This window comes from Triticum urartu, chromosome 7A (assembly GCF_056163025.1).
Source record: "Triticum urartu cultivar PI428250 chromosome 7A, HENAU_Tu73, whole genome shotgun sequence".
Lineage (NCBI taxonomy): Eukaryota > Viridiplantae > Streptophyta > Magnoliopsida > Poales > Poaceae > Triticum > Triticum urartu.
In genome coordinates this window covers 131,132,574-131,140,177 of record NC_141879.1, presented here as the reverse complement: position 1 = coordinate 131,140,177, position 7,604 = coordinate 131,132,574, and positions in this window count along the sequence as shown.

The following is a 7,604-nucleotide window of genomic DNA, read 5'->3' as shown; positions in this document are numbered from 1 at the left end:
ATACTTTCATACATGTCACTCTTGATTCATTGTATATCCCGGTACACCGCCGGAGGCATTCATATAGAGTCATCTTCGTTCTAGTATCGAGTTGTAATCATTGAGTTGTAAATAAATGGAAGTGTGATGATCATCATTATTAGAGCGTTGTCCCAAGTGAGGAATAAATAAATAAAAAAAGAGAGAAAGGCCATAAAAAAAGAAGGCCCAAAAAAAGAGAAAGGCTATAAAAAAGAGAAGGCCCCAAAAAATGAGAGAAAAAGAGAGAAGGGACAATGCTACTATCCTTTGCCACACTTGTGCTTCAAAGTAGCACCATGATCTTCATAGTAGAGAGTATCTTGTTTTGTCACTTTCATATACTAGTGGGAATTTTTCATTATAGATCTTGGCTTGTATATTCCAACAATGGGCCTCCTCAAGTGCCCTAGGTCTTCATGACCAAGCAAGTTGGATGAACACCCACTAGTTTCTTTTGTTGAGCTTTCATACATTTATAGCTCTAGTGCATCCGTTGCATGGCAATCCCTACTCCTTGCATTAACATCAATCGGTGGGCATCTCCATAGCCCATTGATTAGCCTCGTTGATGTGAGACTTTCTCCTTTTTTGTCTTCTCCACATAACCCCCTCATTATATTCTAGTCCACCCATAGTGCTATGTCCATGGCTCGCGCTCATGTATTGCGTGAAATTCTATAGGTTTGAGATTACTAAAGTATGAAACAATTGCTTGGCTTGTCATCCGGGTTGTGCATGATGAGAGCATTCTTGTGTGACGAAAATGAAACATGACTAAACTATTTGATTTTCTAGGGATGAACTTTCTTTGGCCATGTTATTTTGAGAAGACATAATTTCTTAGTTAGTATGCTTGAAGTATTATCATTTCTATGTCGATATGAACTTTTGTCTTGAATCTTTCGGATCTGAATATTCATACCACAATTAAGAAGAATCACATTGAAATTATGCCACGTAGCACTCCGCATCAAAAATTTTGTTTTTATCATTTACCTACTCGAGGACGAGCAGGAATTAAGCTTGGGGATGCTGATACGTTTCCAACGTATCTATAAATTTTGATTGCTCCATGCTATATTATTAACTGTTTTGAATGTTTATGGGCTTTATTATACACTTTTATATCATTTTTGGGACTAACCTATTAACCCAAAGCCCAGTGCCAGTTTCTATTTTAACCCTGTTTTAGGGTTTTGAAGAAAAGGAAAACCAAACGGAGTCCAATTGACCTGAAACTTCGCGGAACTCATTTTTGGAAGGAAAAAAGCCCAGAAGAGTTGGAGTGCACGTCGGGGGATTTGCGAGGAGGTCACGAGGCAGGGGGGCGCGCCCACCCCCTGGACGCGCCCTCCACCCTCGTGAACCCCTCGTGGCCCCCTGACGTACTTCTTCCGCCTATATATCTCCATATACCCTAAAAACATCTGTGGGCACAATAGATCGGGAGTTCCGCCGCCAGAAGCCTCCGTAGCCACCGAAAGCCAATCTAGACCCGTTCCGGCACCCTGCCGGAGGGGGAACCCCTCTCCGGTGGCCATCTTCGTCATCCCGATGCTCTCCATGACGAGGAGGGAGTAGTTCTCCCTCGGGGCTGAGGGTATGTACCAGTAGCTATGTGTTTGATCTCTCTCTCGTGTTCTTGAGGTGATACAATTTTGATGTATCGCGAGCTTTCCTATTATAGTTGGATCTTATGATGTTTTCTCCCCCCTCTACTCTCTTGTAATAAATTGAGTTTCCCCTTTGAAGTTATCTTATCGGATTGAGTCTTTAAAGATTTGCGAACACTCGATGTATGTCTTGCCGTGGATATCTTTGGTGACAATGGGATATCACGTGATTCACTTGATGTATGTTTTGGTGATCAACTTTCTTGTTCCGCCCATGAACCTATGCATAGGTGTTGGCACATGTTTTCGTCGTGATTCTCCATTAGAAACTTTGGGGCACTCTTTGAGGTTCTATGTGTTGGTTGAATAGATGAATCTGAGATTGTCTGATGCATATTCTATAATCATACCCACGGATACTTGAGGTGACATTGGAGTATCTAGGTGACATTAGGGTTTTGGTTGATTTGTGTCTTAAGGTGTTATTCTAGTAGAAACTCCAGGGCTGTTTGTGACATCTATAGGAATAGCCCAACGGATTGATTGGAAAGAATAACTTTGAGGTGGTTTCGTACCCTACCATAATCTCTTCGTTTGTTCTCCGCTATTAGTGACTTTAGAGTGACTCTTTGTTGGATGTTGGGGGATAGTTATGTGATCCAATTATGTTATTATTGTTGAGAGTACTTGCACTAGTGAAAGTATGAACCCTAGGCCTTGTTTCCTAGCATTGCAATACCGTTTACGCTCACTTTTATCATTCGTTACCTTGCTGTTTTTATTATTTCAGATTACAAAAACCTTTATCTACTATCCATATACCACTTGTTTCACCATCTCTTCACCGAACTAGTGCACCTATACAATTTACCATTGTGTTGGGTGTGTTGGGGACACAAGAGACTCTTTGTTATTTGGTTGTAGGGTTGCTTGAGAGAGACCATCTTCATCCTACGCCTCCCATAGATTGATAAACCTTAGGTCATCCACTTGAGGGAAATTTGCTATTGTCCTACAAACCTCTGCACTTGGAGGCCCAACAACGTCTACAAGAAGAAGGTTTTCTAGTAGATATCAGTGACTGAAAAAGAAGTCGCTGTCATCACCTCAGTTCATTGATCTAGAACAAGATATGCGCATAGCACAAAAAATGAGTCGGAAGTGTTCTGAACTCCTTCCTCACTCAAACCCTGATCCATTCGGGGGCTAATGATGAAGCTATGTACCTAGGGTAGGGTCATGGATCTGTCCAAGATACCCTTCCCATGGACATCCCTAAAAGAACTAGAAGCATTTGAAGAAAAATCATCATCCACTCAACCATGAAGCTATGTTCCACTCGACAGTCTCGAAGACACTCGACCATTTGGACAATCACTCGACTACCAGAAAATCTAGAGCCACTCCACTCTGCAACGGTCGGGAATTAAGTCATAGCTTTAATGGTCATTATGTATCTTTATTGCAGGCGTTACCAGTAACGTCCCCATCTTTATGTACCTTAAACCCTTTGTAACTGAGGGCGGGAGGGGTCTGGCGAACTCTATATAAGCCACCCCCCTCCTCAGGGACAAGGGTTCACACCGTCTATAACACACACGCATATAATCCAGTCGACCGCCTCCGGGCTCCGAGACATAGGGATGTTACTTCCTCCAAGAAGGGCCTGAACTCGTAAAACTCGCGTGTACAACTCCTCCATAGTTAGGATCTTGCCTCTACATTCCTACCCCCCATTCTACTGTCAGACTCAGAACCACGCCAGAGGGTGCAGAGCCAGCCGGAGCCACAGGAGTATTCATTCTCCCACCGCAAGAGGAGGCCGGATGGCTCAACGTCGCTTCCCCGCCCTTCTCCATGGTTCCCTCGACACTCGCCTCGTTTCAACAGCGTCGGTAGGGTTTAAGGTAAGCTTCGCACTAACCTAATCTTCCATTTGCTCATGCTTACAATCAGTGTGACAACTAATAAAAATCATGCTTACAATCAGTCTCCGAGTACTACGCCAATCACCATAAATAGCTCTGGACCTTTTGGTCAAAGTTGTGACACTATGTACAAATAAAGAAAAATATATTGGTGCTTCTTTCAAAAAAGAGTACACCCCTAGAAAACTGCCAATATAAGCTACTAGTATTTTTTTAAGTCTAAGCTACTAGTATTTGGTTAGAGGATTTGCTGCCGAGAAAGATCCATCCACAGTGAGCGCCACACATCCCATTGATGGTGGTGGATGCCAATGCTTAGATGGAGCAGGGTTGGTGTCGGTAATTTTTACTTGGCACCTCGCACTATGCATATATGCCGGTTCCATCCATACATTTGTGCAGTTCCACCAAAATGCAGCTGAATAACCCTGTTTGCACAGATAATGAAAAGGCATGATTAGATTATAGTGGCTCTGGTTGATGAAACATACACTAATAAACAGATGAAAATATTACATCATACTGGAAATCGACCCAAGTCTCCCTGATACACCTTGTACCATTGATGAACATCAGTGTACATCAGTAGTACAAGGAGGGGCCTTGAGCACTAGTAGAAAACAGGGCTATGGTCCAGGCCGGCTCAGCCCATTAGTCCCGGTTCAGTCCAGAACCGGGACCAATGTGGGCATTGGTCCCGGTTCGTGAGCCCAGGGGGCCGGCCGGGCCACGTGGGCCATTGGTCCCGGTTCGTCTGGACCTTTTGGTCCCGGTTGGTGGGACGAACCGGGACCAATGGACCTCGCCCCTGGCCCACCACCATTGGTCCCGGTTGGTGGCTTGAACCGGGACCAAAGGCTTCCCTTTAGTCCCGGTTCATGTCATCAACCGGGACCAATGAGGTGCCTATATATACCCCCTCGCGCAAGAGCAGAGCACAGTGCTCTATTTTTTCTGGCCGAGGGGGAGAGGGCTTTGTGGTGCTCTAGCTCACCTCCTGTGCACATGAGGTGTTCGATGGAATGCCCGAGCCACACTACTTAAGCTTTCTCCTCTCGAAGCTCGACCTCCGAGCTCCATTTTCCTCGAGATTTGTCTAGATTTAGCGGTCCGTCACGCCCCGTCCCCGTCTTCACCGCCGTCGATCACCCGCACCGATCTCATCACCGACACCACCGTGGTGAGCCTCTTGTTCTTATCTTCTTTCTGAAAGGAAAAATATTCTTACTTGTATGTTTAGATAGATACTTGTATCATTTTCTTACATTTATTATTGCATCTTATATAGTGCGATGGTTTTGGTATCTGCCCCCGTCGGCCCTCGTCCTGTCTATGATTCGGATTTGGTATGTATATTATCTTTATAACTATTGGTTCATTTATTGTTTATGAAAATTATGCCGACCAACGTGACATAGATTTTATTTATCTAGGATGTATGTGAGTCGGAAATGCCAACTGACCCTATTGTCGAGAGGTTAAATTTAGTTGAAGAAGAAAACAATTTGTTGAAGGAAAAAATAAAAAAAATTGAGGAGGAGAAGATGATATTGGAGTTGCATGTTGCGGATGTCGTCGATGATCACAAGATCAAGATGGATGCAATGCGCTTGAAGATTAGAAAGATTAGAAAATATGCCATTCATACCGAGGCTTGGTATCATTATGCCGTTGGATCAATTGTTACCTTGGTTGCGATTACGATCGCATTTGTTTTCTCATTGAAATGTTTTACATAGTTTCAATGTATGGTTTAATTAATTAGATGCTCTGGAGAGCTATATGTTGTTAGATGAGAACTATGTATGCACTTTGGTTTTAATGTGATGATGAACTTCTATTAATTTGGCCACTTAATTATATATAATGCACGTAGATGAACCGGCAATGGATGTACGGTGACAGACACACCCGCGAGTACATTAAGGCCGTGCATGAGTTTCTCTATGCGGCTGAGGCAAACAAGCAGAATGGTTTTATGTGTTGTCCATGCACTGAATGTGGGAATACGAGGTCTTACTCTAACCGGAAAATCCTTCACTCCCACCTGCTTTACAAGGGTTTCATGCCACACTATAATGTTTGGACGAGGCACGGAGAAATAGGGGTTATGGTGGAAGACGGCGAAGAAGAAGAGTACGATGACAACTATGTGCCCCCTAAATACGGTGATGCTGCAACGGGGGGAGCTGGTGAAGATCAAGAGGAACCAGACGATGTGCCCAATGCTGCTGCCACGGGTCAAGCTGCTAAAGATCAAGAGGAACCAGACGATGTGCCCGATGATGATGATCTCCGCCGGGTCATTGTCGATGCAAGGACGCAATGCATTAGTCAAAAGGAGAAGCTGAAGTTCGATCGCATGTTAGAGGATCACAAAAAAGGGTTATACCCCAATTGCGAAGATGGCAACACAAAGCTCGGTACCGTACTGGAATTGCTGCAGTGGAAGGCAGAGAATGCTGTGGCTGACCAAGGATTTGAGAAGCTACTGAAAATATTGAAGAAGAAGCTTCCAAAGGATAACGAATTGCCCGACAGTACATACGCAGCAAAGAAGGTCGTATGCCCTCTAGGATTGGAGGTGGAGAAGTTACATGCATGCCCTAATGACTGCATCCTCTACCGTGGTGCATACAAGGATCTGAACGCATGCCCGGTATGTGGTGCGTTGCGGTATAAGATCAGACGAGATGACCTTGGTGATGTTGACGGCGAGCCCCTCAGGAAGAGGGTTCCTGCGAAGGTGATGTGGTATGCTCCTATAATACCACGGTTGAAACGTCTCTTCAGAAACGAAGAGCATGCCAAGTTGATGCGATGGCACAGTGAGAACCGAAAGAAAGATGGGAAGTTGAGAGCACCCGCTGATGGGTCGCAGTGGTGAAAAATCGAGAGAAAGTACTGGGATGAGTTTGCAAAGGACCCAAGGAATGTATGGTTTGCTTTAAGAGCGGATGGCATTAATCCTTTCGGGGAGCAGAGCAGCAATCACAGCACCTGGCGCGTGACTCTATGTATGTATAACCTTCCTCCTTGGATGTGCATGAAGTGGAAGTTCATTATGATGCCAGTTCTCATCCAAGGCCCTAAGCAACCCGGCAACGAAATTGATGTGTACCTAAGGCCATTAGTTGAAGAACTTTTACAGCTGTGGAATGGAAACGGTGTACGTACGTGGGATGAGCACAGACAGGAGGAATTTAACCTTAAGGCGTTGCTGTTCGTGACCATCAACGATTGGCCCGCTCTCAGTAACCTTTCAGGACAGACAAACAAAGGATACCACGCATGCACGCACTGTTCAGATGACACTGAAAGTATATACCTGGACAAATGCAGGAAGAATGTGTACCTGGGCCATCGTCGATTTCTTCCGACCAACCATCAATGTCGAAAGAAAGGCAAGCATTTCAAAGGCGAGGAAGATCACCGGAAGAAGCCCGCCATGCGCACCGGTGATCACGTGCTTTCTATGGTCAATGATTTACACTACGTAATCTTTGGAAAGGGTCCAGGTAGACTAGCTGTTCCGAATGACGATGAGGGACATGCACCCATGTGGAATAAGAAATCTATATTTTGGGACCTACCCTACCGGAAAGACCTAGAGGTCCGCTCCTCAATCGACGTGATGCACGTGACGAAGAACCTTTGCGTGAACCTGCTAGGCTTCTTGGGCGTGTATGGGAAGACAAAAGATACACCTGAGGCACGAGAGGACCTGCAACGTTTGCACGAAAAAGACGGCATGCCTCCGAAGCAGTATAAAGGTCCTGCCAGCTACGCTCTTACGAAAGAAGAGAAAGAAATCTTCTTTGAATGCCTGCTCAGTATGAAGGTCACGACTGGCTTCTCGTCGAATATAAAGGGAATAATAAATATGCCAGAGAAAAAGTTTCAGAACCTAAAGTCTCATGACTGCCACGTGATTATGACGCAACTGCTTCCGGTTGCATTGAGGGGGCTTCTACCGGAAAACGTCCGATTAGCCATTGTTAAGCTATGTGCATTCCTCAATGCAATCTCTCAGAAGGAGATC